Here is a 16096-nt window from a genome sequence, read left to right as displayed (position 1 = left end):
TCAGCTCTTCTGTGCGGTCCATTGCCGATTCCAGCCTCCTGATTGGCTGGAATCGGCACATGATGGGGCGGAGCTACACGGAGCTACACCGAGCCCCATTGAAGAAAGCAGAAGACCCGGACTGCGCAAGCGCGTCTAATTTGGCCATTCGACCATTTTAGACGGCGAAAATTAGGCGGGCTCCATGGAGACGAGGACGCCAGCAGCGGAGCAGGTAAGTGAAAAACTTTTTATAACTTCTGTATGGCTCATAATTAATGCACAATGTACATTACAAAGTGCATTATTATGGCCATACAGAAGTGTATAGACCCACTTGCTGCCGCGGGACAACCCCTTTAAGTGTAGTGTGTAGCGCACGGCTGCTGAAGGCAATCCGCGTGCACGCTGTGTAGTCACGTGGTGCCGAAAAGTCAATCAGGTGGCTCTAATCAGCAGCGCTGCTTAACCTAAGCGTAAACTACAAATATGCTTGCTGGGGAGGAACTGCTGCGCTCCTCTAAGACATTGTCATCGGACCAGCCGGGGACAGGAGGGAACACGGGACAGAATAATGCAGATTATGGCCAAGCATATGTGTGCAGTTGTTAACCCTGAAAGACGCAGAGCTTTCGTTTTTTTCTCCCCACAAAAAAAAAAGACAGACACACACACAGACAGACACACACACAGACAGACACAAACACCATTTTCATTTTTCCATCGCCGTCTATTTTATTTGTGAGACGCATTTTTAATGGTGCTGTGTAATGTACCGTTTAGTGTACTGAGAGACCTCTAAATATGTCTAAGTGGAGTAAAATGGAAAAAAATGTGATTCCAGCATTTTTTGGGAGAGTCCTGTTTCTACAGTGTACAGGCGACCGTAAAAATGACATCATTTTATTCTATGGGTGAGCACGGTTACTGCGGCACCTCGTTTATACAGCGGTAACTCTGCTGCACTAATCTTAAAAAAAATAAAGGATCTTTGGGAAAAAAATGTTAAATTCTGACCGCCATCATTTTTTTTATTTTTCCATCGACATAGTTGTGCTGGTTTTTTGCGGCATGTCCTGCAGATTCTATTGGTACCATTTTGGAGTAATTATCACTTTTTTTCCTGACAACGTTCACGGTGAAGGATAAATAATGCGTTACTTTGATAGATCAGACGTTTACGGATGCAGCGATACCAAATATTGATTTTCTTATTATAAATATGGGAATTTTTAATTTTTTTTTAAAGTTTAAAGGGGTTGTCCCGCGCCGAAACGTTTTTTGTTTTTTTTGCATAGGCGCAGGACAAACCCAAGGGATGTGTTGAAATTTTTAAAAAAAATTTTACTTACCCGAATCCCCTCTCTGCAACTTCTTCCTTCTTTTCCTCCAAGATGGCCGCCGGGATCTTCACCCACGATGCACCGCGGGTCTTCTCCCATGGTGCACCGTGGGCTCTGTGCAGTCCATTGCCGATTCCAGCGTCCTGATTGGCTGGAATCGGCACACGGGGCGGAACTACGTGATGACGCGTAGAAGGGGGCGGAGCCAGAACGCCACTCGTGCCCGGACCGACCAGAAGGGAGAAGACCCTTCTGCGCAAGTGCGTCTAATCGGGCGATTAGACGCTGAAATTAGACTGCACCATGGAGACGGGGACGCCAGCGCAGGGAAGGTGAGTATATAACTTCTGTATGGCACATATTTATTTTTAGCAAAGATGGCCTACGTGACACACACTGTGTATAGTATGCATTGGTAGTCTTAGACGCTACGTGCTGCTCTGACTGGCCAGCCTGCTCATGTGGGCAGCACTGGCCAATCAGAGTGTAGCGTCTAAAGAAAATCACATGAATATGATCTTTTCGTGTTCTTCGGAACGCAGCGCCCATTACTTTCAATGGAACAGGAAAACATCAAACAGCGTGCAGTACGCATGGCAGTGCGATGCGAGGTTTCCCATTGACAACACTTGCCGATCCTCGGATGCGGCAGCGGAGGATCACAACCTCACCTAAGTGATAAAGACCCGGGAACCCGTAATCACCTGTGAGCGCCATAAACCGAGTTATGGAGGCTTATTTACTATAGAAAAGACAACTTTTTTTGTTGTGCAAATTGTGCCAGAAAACAGTCAACCACGCGTTGTATCACATTTAGGGCCTATCCACATGAAGGATATTCTCACATGAGTTTGGTGCGATGCCATGAAGACTTCTGAATGGATTCATTAACACTAGCGATTTTTCCTTGCAGCAATGCGAGGGGAAAAAGAAAATCGCAGTGCGTTGTATCTTTGGTTGCCCTGCAGAACGCCTCGCCCATTGTTTTTAATAGGACCTTAAAAGCCATCGCACAGTACTTGCCTGCTATGCCACTGAAGTCAATGAGAGACACTTACAATCCCTACACGCACGTTACCATCGCAATTTCACAGAAGTGATACGGTGCGCGTTTTTAAATCAAAAACTTTGCATCGTCGTGAAAAATGTCCATTGGCAAGCGTGATATCAGAGCGCCCAATATCGGGCTCGCCCGTGTGAATGTGACCTTACGACAGGTTTTAGTCTCTTCTGGACACATTTTTCACTGTGTCCAACAAAGCGATATTCCTTTGTAGAAAATGGGGCCTAAATGAGACAAGTGCCAAAAATGGCACAATTTTTTGTTAAAAATTAAGGCCTCTCACACAGGCGCTTGTAAAAATGCTGCGTATTTTTTACCGCTGCGTTTACTGCGTTTTTAGCTGTGTTAACGCGTTTTTGACAGCGTTTGAGTGTGTTTTCAGCACAGTTCTATACACAGCCAAGCAAGCTGATAATACCAGAACTAAAAAAAACGCTGCTGAAAACGCGGTTACAACATTCTACCAGCAGCGCTGAAAACGCACCCCATTCACTTCAATTGGCAAAGCATCGAGGTTTAATACGCAGAAACGCATGAAAATAGAACAGACAGCGCTTGAAAACAGTGTTTTACGCCCTATTGAAACCAATGGTAGTGATTGACAGTGTTTAGCGCTGCACTGAAAACGCAGCATTAAACCCAGAAAAGAAACGCCTGTGTGAGAGTGGCCTTAGGCTAAAGACAACTTAAAGCTGGTACAATGTTAAACTAGACAGTCTTTTAGGCTGCCTGTTCACGGGTGTTGCGGTATCCTGCGGCGGATCTCTGCCGCAGGAGCCGCCGCCCAGGAGCAGGAGCCGGCAGACGGATCTCCGCGGTGAGCCTATCTGATCAGTATGCTGCGATTTGACGGATGCGAGTGGACAGGGGGGGCTGCGCTTTCCATAGCAACGCTATGGAAAGCGTGCATTGCGTTCCCCGCGGCCGGATTATCGCTGCAAGGAACACAATCCAAAAACACCCGTGGACAGGCAGCCTTAAGATTCAATACATTCATCATTCAGCAGAGCCTCTGTGATGAATCTTGTGCATTTTTATTAAGTTTGCTCTTTTAGCCAGTATTAGTAAATAATCCCCATGGCATAGAACAGGTCCCAAAGAGCTCGGAGCTGTGCTTTTTATACTCGCCTAGCAACCTGTTACCGCGCCATCACCCCCGTGTGCATGCACTCCCATAGAGAACAATGAGAGTACAAGTGCACAGCTTGCAGAGATGAGCCCACTGCATTGGCCGCATGCCAACTTTAATGGGGGGCAGAGTTTATGGTGCTCATAGGTGGTGACAAGTTCCAATTTAGGGTGCCCCAGCCACAGGTTGTAATGAGTTTTACCACAAATTGCTGGGATGCACCTTTAATTTCAGCTGGAAACAATGGCATGTACAAGTGTAAGCTGGCAATTAGTGATAAAACCAAGTGCTACCTGCAGTTGAGAAGCACCATGTACAGACACCGTAAGGTCTAACGCACATGACCGGATCTCTGTCGCGTTTTACGCGGCGTTGTCCCGCAGCTATTAGGTTCCATTGAACTTAATAGCTTAATGTTCACGCTGCGGAATTCCACCGCAAAATTCTGCAGCATGTTTTACTTGCCGCAGGCATAGGCACGTCCGGCTTCCATTGTAGCCAATGGAAGTCAGCCATCAAGCTATACTTCCGCTGTAGCACAGCGGAAGTATCGCGTGAATACGCATACCCGCCAGCCACGTTATCCCGCACTGCTGGCACGTCACGCGCTGTACTGCGTCTGCATGCCGTCCCGCCAGGCGGGATGCGTACAGCGGATCCAGAGTGGTGAGTATTACGGTTTTGGAGGTGCGGTATTCCATTGGCGGACTCAGTCACGGCCGTGGGCATGAGGCCTAAGAAACAGTCAAGGACGTTACACAAGTAATGTGTACAATTACATTGCAGCTACTCATGCAAAACACTACTCAAGAAAAAATAAGTTCCAGAGCGCCAGGTGCAGGCACAGAAGCAATTTGTGAAAGAAATGATAGAAGAGCACTTACTGCATCATGGGGTTCAGGAACTGCCTGCAGCCCGTACCCCCGATATCCAGGTCTTCAAAATATCAAGGTTCTTGATCCTAATATTGTAGATATAGAAACAGGTATTTATGCAATGAGTTTCGGGGAAAACTTTCTCCTTCATCAAGCACAACTGACAGGGAGCCGTGCGTATTTACATTCTCCCTCTGAATACAAGGTCATACACTTTGTATAATCGGATGTGTGATATGGAACATTGACTACTATGGGTCCAGTCAGTTGTAGACTCAGATAGCGCACCGACTGAAAATAGGCTTCGCAAGTTGTTGGTACCACGACCCAATGATCAGAAGAAATCTAAACCCAATGGATTTCTTGTGATCGTTGGGTTGTGGCAACTTGTAAGACACAATGTAACAATGTTAACTTCCATTAATTTGCAATGTCATAAGGCTATGCTGCAATTTTCAGCTGCACAACCAAAGTTGCCATGTAGTCCTAGCCAAATTCTGCTGATTGCCAAGACTACTCGTTGGGTAGCCTTTCTGCTGCTATCTATATATATAAGGACGAAAGCCCTCACTGACTGACTGATTGACTGACTCGCCACTAATTCTCCAACTTCCCGATGTCGTAGAAACATGAAATTTGGGACGGGCATTGATTATGTCATAAATAGGAAAAGCTAATGGGTTCTAACTCAATTATTCAATTCTAAGCGCAAAAGAATTAGTGTCCAAATTTTACGTACGTAATCTAATTCTCTCACTTCCCGATGTCATAGAAACTTGAAATTTGGCACGAGCATTATGTCATAAATAGGAAAAGTTAATGGGTCCCAACTCGATTATTGAATTCTAAGCACAAAAGAATTAGCGTTCAAATTTTACGTATGGAATCTAATTCTCTCACTTGAAATTTGGCACGAGCATTGATTATGTCATAAATAGGAAAAGTTAATAGTTCCCAACTCGTTTATTCAATTCTAAGCGCAAAAGAATTAGCGTCCAAATTTTACGTACGTAATCTAATTCTCTCACTTCCCGATGTCATTTTATAAAAAGGAATTGTCGCATGATTACCTCCACGTGGTGTTTCCTGGGTAACGCAAAAAAACATGCAAAATGGTAAACATATTTTTTTCCCGGTATCTCTAAAGTAACCACGACTTCATAAGATTTTCTGTGTGAACACCAGATAATTCGTCACCGAGACAGAAAAAATTCCCTAAAGGAATAAATAGATCACCGAGGGAACCACTAAATAATAAATAAAATATAACCTTTATTAGTAAAATTAAAATTATATATATAAAAGGGCATGATCAATCCTTTATAAGTATAGTGCCTGTCACGACCAATCGGCACCTTACATACGATGTGATACCTTGGAAAGATTAGGAATTATGATTTCCATTAATATATTCAAGTATCACGGTGAAGATACCCCGCACTATTAGTCATATCTCAGTGCGTGTTCACCGTGTGCATACTTCCTCTCTATATCCAACAGTCCGTTGGGTCTCACCCAACAATTTTAGAATTGACCTATCGTACTAATGGTCCATATAATTAAAGTGCCCCAGTCAAGGTGTAACCACAGGTGATATATCATATAGTCACACGATAACTTTATGCTGGATGGGAACACTTATAGTGCACTTTTATTATATCTCTTTGGCTATATACACCAAAAGATGGACACTAGTGTATATGCTCTAATGGAAATGGTGGTAATCGTATCACCATATCCCCGTTCTGGCAAATGGGCCCCAATAGTGATGGCAGAAACGAGAGATGTATATCTCTTATGATAGAATATTGGTAGAGATTCGTATAATCAAGTGATGTATACGACATGCACGAAATCCTACACTAAAGGTATGACTAATTGGATGGTGGGAATAGACAAAACAACTGTCCAAGGTGTCAATTCATCTAGTGTATAATTGATAGCTAGAGTGTACTGCTACCAATACACCATGTTCATACACCATGCTGCTACTGAGTGCTTATTCTTATTTTGATTTTATTGAAAAAGCACTAAGTAATTATAACTACAACAGTGGTTTCCAAAAGTCATTATTTGGACTAGGTAAATCCAACTGTTTGTAGGTTATAAATGACTAGAAGAAGATCCAACATAAAAGGCAGGACTGATTTATAGTCCAAAAAATTGCCTAATCATTGATCTTCTGGGTAGTGCTGAGACCCGGGTCTCACACTGAACAATCACTGCATTAAAAACAACTGGTGCTTGATATCTTGCTATCAGTAACGCAGTACCACGTGATGGCTATGTCACGATCTGCTCTCATATAATGTGCAGACCTCTTCTCTGCACAGCAGAAAACATTTGGCAGTTGTAGGTAAATGTGGTGACTTGAGTGACTGACCGCAGGCAAATTGTTGATGCCCTGAGGTGTGCTGTATTTCTGGAAAAGTCGGACTTGTTGGCTGTTTCCAAACTACAGTATCAAGAATATATCAAGACTGGTTGAACCATGGACAAACATCCGACAGAAAATCACATAGTGGCAGGCCAATGGTTGATCCTAGAGACTATCTTTAGGTGGCACGTCTGGTATCTCAGCAATGGTATGCTACATTAGTCCAACTGATCCAGGAGTACACTAGTGGGGAAAGTAGACAAATTTCCACAATGACCATGCGATGTACCTTGTGACTGGGATTCAATAGCTGAAGACTGACAAGTGTGCAACTGCTGACCTCGTGACATTGCCAACGCCACTTGGCATGGGCTCAGGAAAGACGTCAATGAACCTCGAACACATGGCAGAACGTTGTCTGGAGCAAGGAGTCCGGTTTCCTGCTGAACCATACGGATGGCCAGTTCCACATGTGGCATAAACAGCATGAGGTCTTATCTTATGGGGTACCATTTGGGTTCAACAGGCCCGATGGTGTCTGTGTTGGGGCCTAAGATCATTGGTCATCATATGCCAATCCTTGAATGGTGAACACTACAGGGACCTGATAGTTGACCATTTGCACCCATATCTTCCACCTTGTGGAATTTGTTCCCTGATGTCTAAAAGGAATGATCACCCAAAAAGGTGGGCCAACCGATTATTGATTAAATGCCCCTAATGCAGTGATTGCTCAGTGTATATTATATATACAGTGGATAGAAAAAGTCTGCACACCTCTTTAAAAATGCAGGTTTTTGTCATGTTAAAAAATCTGATACAGTTGAATCATTTCAGATGTATTTCCACCATCACTGTGACCCGTTATCTGTACAATTCCACTGAAAAACAAACTGGAATCATTTGGGGTGCAAAAATAAAATAATGGGGCTGCATAAGTGTTCACACCCTCTTATATTTGGGCATGTGGTTGTGTTCAGAATTAGCCCATCACAACCTCATGATAACTAGTGGTTAGTACTCCGCTGCCGTTACTTACATAGATTCCGACTTCCCCCCATATAAAGTTCGGCTCTTCTAGGAGCATTTTCCTGACATTTTCTTAGTTGGGCCGTAAAGATCTTGCAGCACATCAAAGGGATCTGATTGTTGGAAGGTGTCAGTCAGGAGAAGGGGAACAAAACATGTCCAAGACGTTACATATACCATGGGACACAGTGAAGATGGTCACCAAGGAGTGGATTACATTTGGCACAACAGTGACATCACCAAGAATTGGACATCCCTCAAAAACTGATGAAGACCAAAAGAAAATTAGTCTGGGGGGCTGCAAAGAGGCCAAAAGCAGCAGTAAAGAAGCTGCAGGAGTTTCTGTCAAGTGCTGTTTGTGCAGTGCATGTGACACCCATCTCCCGGATTCTTCATACAGTATGTCTGGGCTGTTGGGGAGGGGGGCAAAATGGAAGACCTTTCTAACAAAGAAAAACATCCAAACCCTATGTCAAGTCTGCATGTTCTGGTCTGATGAGACCAAGCGGGAACTTTTTGGCCATAATTCCCAAAGGTATGTTTGGTCTAAAGCCAACACTGCACACCATCAGAAGACCACCATACCTGCAGTGAAGATGGTGGAGGTAGCGTTATGCTTTGGGCCTGCTTTCTGCTGCTGGAACTGGGGCTTAAAGGGGTTGTCTCGCGGCAAACATCAAAATTTTACATTACCCCATTCCCCCTGTCACCCCCTGGCATAAAATAGCAATTTAAAGCGGTTTCTAAACCGCTTGCTACTCACCGATCTGACGAAATATGAAGTTATAAAAATCTTCTCCCTAAGATGGCCGTCGGTCCTTTCCCAGGGATTCACTGCGGTTTTCTCCCATGGTGCACCGCGGGTCTTCTCCCATGGTGCACCATGGGCTCTGTGCGTTCCATTGCCGATTCCAGCCTCCTGATTGGCTGGAATCGGCACACGTGACGGGGCGGAGCTACGATGGCGACGCGGTGACCAGCTCTCCGGCACGAGCGGCCCCATTCACCAGCCAGAAGCACGGACTGCGCAAGCACGTCTAAAAACGCCAGAAGACATCAGAATTAGACAGATCCATGGCGACGGGGACGCTAGCAACGGAGCAGGTAAGTGAATACCTTCTGTATGGCTCAAATTTAATGCACGATGTATATTACAAAGTGCATTAATATGGCCATACAGAAGTGTATAGCCCCACTTGCTGCCGCGGGACAACCCCTTTAAGTCAAGGTAGAGGGAATTATGAACAGTCCTAAATATCAGTCCATTTTGGCACAAAACCTTCAGGCCTCTGCTGAAAAGCTTAAAGGGGTGGTCTCGCGAAACAAAGTGGGGTTATACACTTCCGTATGGCCATATTAAAGCACTTTGTAATATACATCGTGCATTAAATATGAGCCATACAGAAGTTATTCCACTTACCTGCTCCGTTGCTAGCGTCCTCGTCTCCATGGTTCCGTCTAAATTCGCCGGCAGCTTGCTTTTTTAGACGCGCTTGCGCAGTCCGGTCTTCTCCATTCAGCACGAGCCGCTTCAGTGTGCTCCCCGCTACAGCTCTTCTGCGCATGCGCAGACGAGCTGTCACTGCTCGGGAGCGCGCTGGAGCAGCCATTCTGTACCTTCCTCTGTTAGAGGAAGGTGCAGAGCTGCCGAGCTGTCCGGAGAAGCCGCCCAGCTGTCCCGCCGTCCAGCTGTCCTGGTAAGTGATGGGCCGGGGGGGGCTGTCGCTGCGCCGGGGGGGGGCTGTCGCTGGGCCGGGGGGGGGCTGTCGCTGGGCCGGGGGAACTAGCGCTGGGCCGGGGCGGGCTGCCGCTGTGATGGGGGAACTAGCGCTAGGCCGGGGGGGCTGCCGCTGTGATGGGGGGGGGCTGTCGCTGGGCCGGGGGGGGCTGTCGCTGGGCCGGGGGAACTAGCGCTGGGCCGGGGGGGGCTGCCGCTGTGATGGGGGAACTAGCGCTAGGCCGGGGGGGCTGCCGCTGTGATGGGGGGGCTGTCGCTGGGCCGGGGGGGGGGGCTGTCGCTGGGCCGGGGGGGGGGGGCTGTCGCTGGGCCGGGGGGGGGGGGGGCTGTCGCTGGGCCGGGGGGGGGGGGCTGTCGCTGGGCCGGGGGGGGGGGGCTGTCGCTGGGCCGGGGGGGGGGGGGGGCTGTCGCTGGGCCGGGGGGGGGGGGGGGGGCTGTCGCTGGGCCGGGGGGGGGGCTGTCGCTGGGCCGGGGGGGGGGCTGTCGCTGGGCTGGGGGGGGGGCTGTCGCTGGGCCGGGGGGGGGGCTGTCGCTGGGCCGGGGGGGGGGCTGTCGCTGGGCCGGGGGGGGCTGTCGCTGGGCCGGGGGGGGGGCTGTCGCTGGGCCGGGGGGGGGGCTGTCGCTGGGCCGGGGGAACTAGCGCTGGGCCGGGGGGGGCTGCCGCTGTGATGGGGGAACTAGCGCTAGGCCGGGGGGGCTGCCGCTGTGATGGGGGGGGCTGTCGCTGCGCCGGGGGGGCTGCCGCTGTGATGGGGGAACTAGCGCTGGGCCGGGGGAGCTGCCGCTGTGATGGGGGGGGGGGGGGCGCTGCGCCGGTTACCTTCTGCCTGGCGGTGGGTGACAGGTCGGCCGTGTTCACTCCAGGGGTCCGGTCGGCGGCTGCGGGGCGTCTGGTTGCCATGGAGACACAGCTGGTAGCGTCTCGGGAGCGCGCACGTCGGGCTACAGCAAGCGATGCGAAAAGAGCTGGCGGCCATCTTGGGAAAAAGTTTTATAAGTTGCTGAAACGCTGGAACGGTAAGTAGAAACCAGCTAGGAAAGTAATTTACAGGGGTAATTAGTAATGCATGTTTAATTAGGGGGACTGGGCAAAAAAAAAATTCACTGCTTCCTCGAGACATCTCCTTTAAGATGAATTTCACCTTTCAGCAGGACAACAACCCAAAGCAGACCTCCAAATCACCAAAAGAATGGCTTCGCCAAAAGAAGATCGAGGTTTTGGAATGGCCCAACCACAGCCCAGACCCGAATACCATTGAAGATTTGTGGTTGACCTGAAGAGGGCGCTGCACATGAGATGCCCTTGCAATCTGACAGATTTGGAGCACTTTTACAAGAAAGCGCGGGCAAAGATTGCCAAGTCAAGATGTGCCATGCTAATAGCTACCCAAAATGATTGAATACTGTCATAGAGTCAAAGGGTACATCAACAAAGTATCAGTTTTAGGGTGTGCATATTTATGCAATTGTATTATTTTTCTATTTTTTTCCACCCTTAAAGTTTTCAGTATGCTTTGCAATGGAATTGTACAAATAATGGGTCACACTGACGGTGGAAGTAAATCTGAAATGATTCGTCTTTGTTGGATTTTATTTAACATGACAAAACATGACCTTTTATCAGGGGTGTGTGGACTTTTTATATCTACTGTATGTACACACGCACACACATTTAGTTAAAGGGGTTGTCTCGCGAAAGCAAGTGGGTCTATACACGTCTGTATGGCCATATTAATGCACTTTGTAATATACATCGTGCATTAAATATGAGCCATACAGAAGTTATTCACTTACCTGCTCCGTTGCTAGCGTCCCCGTTGCCATGGTTCCGTCTAACTTCGGTGTCTTCTTGCTTTTTTAGACGCGCTTGCGCAGATGCATCTTCTCCCTTCGGCTGGTCTTGGAAGCATTGGCGTTTTGGCTCCGCCCCCTTGCACGCATCATCGCGTAGCTCCGCCCATGACGTGTGCCGGTTCCAGCCTCCTGATTGGCTGGAATTGGCACGTGACGGGGGCGGAGCTACGCGATGATGCGTGCAAGGGGGCGGAGCCAAAACGCCAATGCTTCCAAGACCAGCCGAAGGGAGAAGATGCATCTGCGCAAGCGCGTCTAAAAAAGCAAGAAGACACCGAAGTTAGACGGAACCATGGCAACGGGGACGCTAGCAACGGAGCAGGTAAGTGAATAACTTCTGTATGGCTCATATTTAATGCACGATGTATATTACAAAGTGCATTAATATGGCCATACAGAAGTGTATAACCCCACTTGCTGCCGCGAGACAACCCCTTTAAGGTTTTGTGTACAAAGAAGTAGAAACCCACAGCAAGATTAAATTGGGGTTCGTTAAATGGTACAACTAAAACCTACAACTCATACTGCAAAAAACAGCCCTTGTATATCTATGTCGCTAAGAAAATTAAAAAGCTATGATTGTTTAAAAGTAGGAAAAACTGCAAACAAAACTGAAGAGAGCTGCAGTTGGAAGGGATTAACAAAACTGTCGAGTATCCGCCCTTAGTAAATTATTATCTTTCACTTTCGAAAGTTTAAAAAAAAACCAAAAAAAAAACCTGTAATTGCTACAGATAGCTACTCCACTTTTCCCCAGCACTAGTTTATGCCCAGCCTTGAATCACAAGCGATGTTCTAGCGCCTCCTGCTGACAACTCTTATAAACAGCAATATATATCACCAGATATTTGTTATTAGACTGATTTGTTACCGTAACAGCTTCTATTAGCCATTTATAGGACTATTTGTTTCGGTCTCATGAAACCACATTTTAACAATGAACACACTAATTCTAACTATAGGCTCTATTCACATCGAGAGCCTCCATTGGGGGTTCCTCCTGTCTTTTCTGTACTTTCGAAGGCAAAAATATTAGTCTGCTACTCTATTCTTGCTACCAAATATGCTAGAACCCTGACAGATGCCATTAATGCCAATGTGTTCAATTAACACCTTAAGAACACAGCCTATTTTTAAAAAAATTTCGGTCTCTCCTCTCCATTTTCAAAAAACCATAACTGGAACTTGCAATTGTTTGATCGCTTATACCATATACTGCAATACTTCAGGATTGCAATATATGGTATTTCTGTTGCCATTCTATTAGGATGGGTTACAAGCCCATCTTAATAGGCAGAAATAAATGGCAGCCCTGGGAGCCTTCAGAAGACCACAGGCTGCCACGGCAACAGATTAGCACCTCCTGATATCATCGTATAGGGCTATTCGGGACTCCTGAACTCTGATCAGGGCATTTAATTGGCAGTGGCTGTTAAATGGTTAACAGCTACAATCAGCATAAGCACTGTTCTCAGCTGCCACGGACCTGTCTTAGCTGTCAGAAACAGCCAGCACCTGTCTTGTATGGAGTAGTATGGGCCGCTGACCCCTATGCCATGCAAACCCCAATACTGGAGGGTGTATGCATATGTACACCCAAAGGCGTCAATGGTTTAAATGGGGTTTATTAGGGAAATGCTATTGATGACCAATCTTCACAATAGACCATTCATAGTGGATTGGCTCAGGACCCTGGCCCATCAGCTGGTCGAGTGTCCGCTGTCAGTGCCACAACACATAGGGATAAGGAGTGATGGCTGCTGTTCTAACCACTGTGTAGTGGCCAATGCTTGTAATTGTAAGCGCAGCTATCATTGATTGAAATGGAAGCTGCATCTGCAAGTGCCTGCGACTACACAGAGGTCAGAGCCAAATCGTTCTTCTCTGTTCCCTGTGTATTGTGGCACTGACAGCAGGCCCCCGATCGGCTGCGGTCCCGAGCGATAGACTCCAGCCAATGAACTATTGATGGCCTATCCTGAGGATAGGTCATCAATAGTATTTCCCTGCAAAACCCCTTTGACGTTTGCCATTATCCATCTGTAACAGTCCTATGGCTATTATGGCTCAATTATAAGCATAAACCACGATAATTATGTCAACAGAGCATTATACTACTAGTAATGGTTCAAAGAGTACATTCTCCATAATAGAATAGTATTGTATGTTATCACATAAGACATTTTCAGCATTAAACACACCTATACTAGAGGGTAAGGACATATACTGTGAGAATGAGGGTGGTGTCACATCTGTTTCTGAACCTCTGGTTGGAAGTTCAGTCGCACATCCGGCTGCAATCACCAAAAGAAAAAGCGCTACATGCAGATCTTTTTCATCTGTCCCAAAACCGGAAAGCCAGTGAACCCCATTATAGTCATACAGGTCCGCTTGTCGCTGTTCAGTTCCATCCAGAGATGGAACCGTTCAGCTACGGGGATTCCCCTTCCTGCCTGAGCAGAGCAGGAAAGCTGAATCCCCAGGGTAGATGTGAAAGCACCCTAAGGCTGGATTCACACGACCGTATATCAGCTCGGTTTTCACGCCGAGCCGATACACGGTGTCCTCATCTGCAGGGGGGGGGGGGGGGAGGTGGAAGAGCCAGGAGCAGAAAGTAAGCTCCCGCCCCCTCTCTGCCTCCTCTCCACCCCTCTGCACTATTTGCAATGAAAGAAGGCAGGACGGGGGCGGGGCTAATTCTTGGAACTTAGCCCCACCCCCATCCTGTCTCCTTTCATTGCAAATAGTGCAGAGGGGCGGAGAGGGGGTGGAGAGGAGGCAGAGAGGGGGCGGGAGCTCAGTTCCTGCTCCTGGCTCTTCCATCCTCCCCCCCCCCTGCAAATGAGGACACCGTATATCGGCTCAGCGTGAAAACCAAGCCGATATACGGTCGTCTGAATCCACCCTAAGACAGACATACTTAAATTGTCAAAGTACCTTGTTTCCCTGAAAATAAGGCCTAGCCTGATTTTTTTAGCATATTCGGGGGAGGCTTGAAATATAATCTATATTCTAAAAATAAGCCCTAGTTACATTACATTAAAAAAAATAAACAAAAAACAGGAACATATTACCTAGCAGGTTTGGTCCAGGTCCCTCCTGCTGCTCTCCAGAGTGGTAGCCTTTAGATTTAAAAAATCTCGCCTCCACGAAGCAATGGCTGTGATTGGTTCTTCGAGCTCTGCATTGATTGGCTGAGGTGTGGCACTCGAAGAACTAATCACAACCATCACGTCGTGGAGGCAGTATTTATGAATTGGCCACTTAATAAATCCTGTCTCTACGAAGCGATAGCTGTAATTATTTTATTGAGCGCTAAACTGATTGGCTGAGCAGTCCTAGAAGAACCAATCACAGCCATCATTTTGTGGAGACAGGATTTATGAATCCTGTAACCAGAAAGTAATCTTCTGTGAGCAGGCGAGGACTGCAGGAACCGCTCTGGAGTGCCTCTTTAGGGTAAAAATTAATATAACAGTGTCTTATTTTCGGGAAAACACTGTAGTACTGATCATCCATCCTTTACTCCATTGCCTTCCTCGTAGGCCACCATATCTTACAGACCAGGAGGCCATATTCAAGCCTCCAGGTACCATATAAACTTATAGGGACCCTGTGATAACACCAAGGGGACCCGATGGAAGAGAGAGGGAGACCCCTCCCTCTTTCAATGTTTTACACGCTGCAGTGGTACTGATTGCAGCATGTGAACAGTTAAACAGTGGGGATCAAAGGTTTCTTCATACCCCGCTGTTAGAGCAAGTGCCAGTTTCTTATCCAACAGCTGAGCACCTGCTCACCCTGGCATGGGAGACCTGTGCCATACTTCTAAAGCAGCAACCGTCAAGAGATGGTGCATCAGAATAAAGCTCGCCAAAAGGCGTACTGGCGGTCGTTAAGTGGTTAAAGGGGTTGTAAGACTTTTTCTTTTATAACTACGTTCTCCATGCTGAAGAATAATAAACCGTTCATACTCTCCCCTCCCCTCATCTCCTCTGCCAACAGCTCCAGGGCTCCTTTCCAACCTATTGTTTACAGGCTGCAGCAGCCTGTGACGTCCCGTAAATAGGCAAGTACAGCCTACAAACATTACGTCAGTGAGAGGACTCAGAGCTGTCGGTGGGGAAAGGTATGAGCCGGTTTATTACTTTTCAGCATGAGGAAAACGAATGCAAAATAAAAATTTAAGGCCGATAACCCATTTAAGCTAGGGACACAAGGTTCATTTCAGAGACTCCATCACAGATTCCATCAATTTTACCGCCAAAAATGCAGCGTTATTACCGCTGGTAAAATGAAGAGCAATGGGTATAATATCCATCATGTGACACATCGGGTAGTCAGCCATTTTTTGTTTTCTCTTCCTGTGATGGCACAGAGGAGGATAAAGGTTTAGCTCAGATGTAAGCCTAGCCTTGTGCTGTGCTGATAATGTATTCATATATTTTGGTTTCTGGTTTCACCCAAGAACCTCAACCTCACCACTCCACCCCACCCGCTGACAGGACGCAGATTGTCTAACTGGCAGACATAAATGTGATATGCAAAATCTCTGGGCTGTAAATGGTGCCAGAAACATGCTGCAACATCGTATATAATGCCGCTGCGTCCTGCATCACATGCCATCAATGTGATCATTTAATGCTGATCACTTATTTTCACTCTCGATTCTTTGCCAAGTTTTCTCCGTGATTCATGAACCTCTCAGA

This window comes from Eleutherodactylus coqui, chromosome 4 (genome assembly GCF_035609145.1).
Source record: "Eleutherodactylus coqui strain aEleCoq1 chromosome 4, aEleCoq1.hap1, whole genome shotgun sequence".
Classification (NCBI taxonomy): domain Eukaryota; kingdom Metazoa; phylum Chordata; class Amphibia; order Anura; family Eleutherodactylidae; genus Eleutherodactylus; species Eleutherodactylus coqui.
This window is presented reverse-complemented; position numbering follows the sequence as displayed.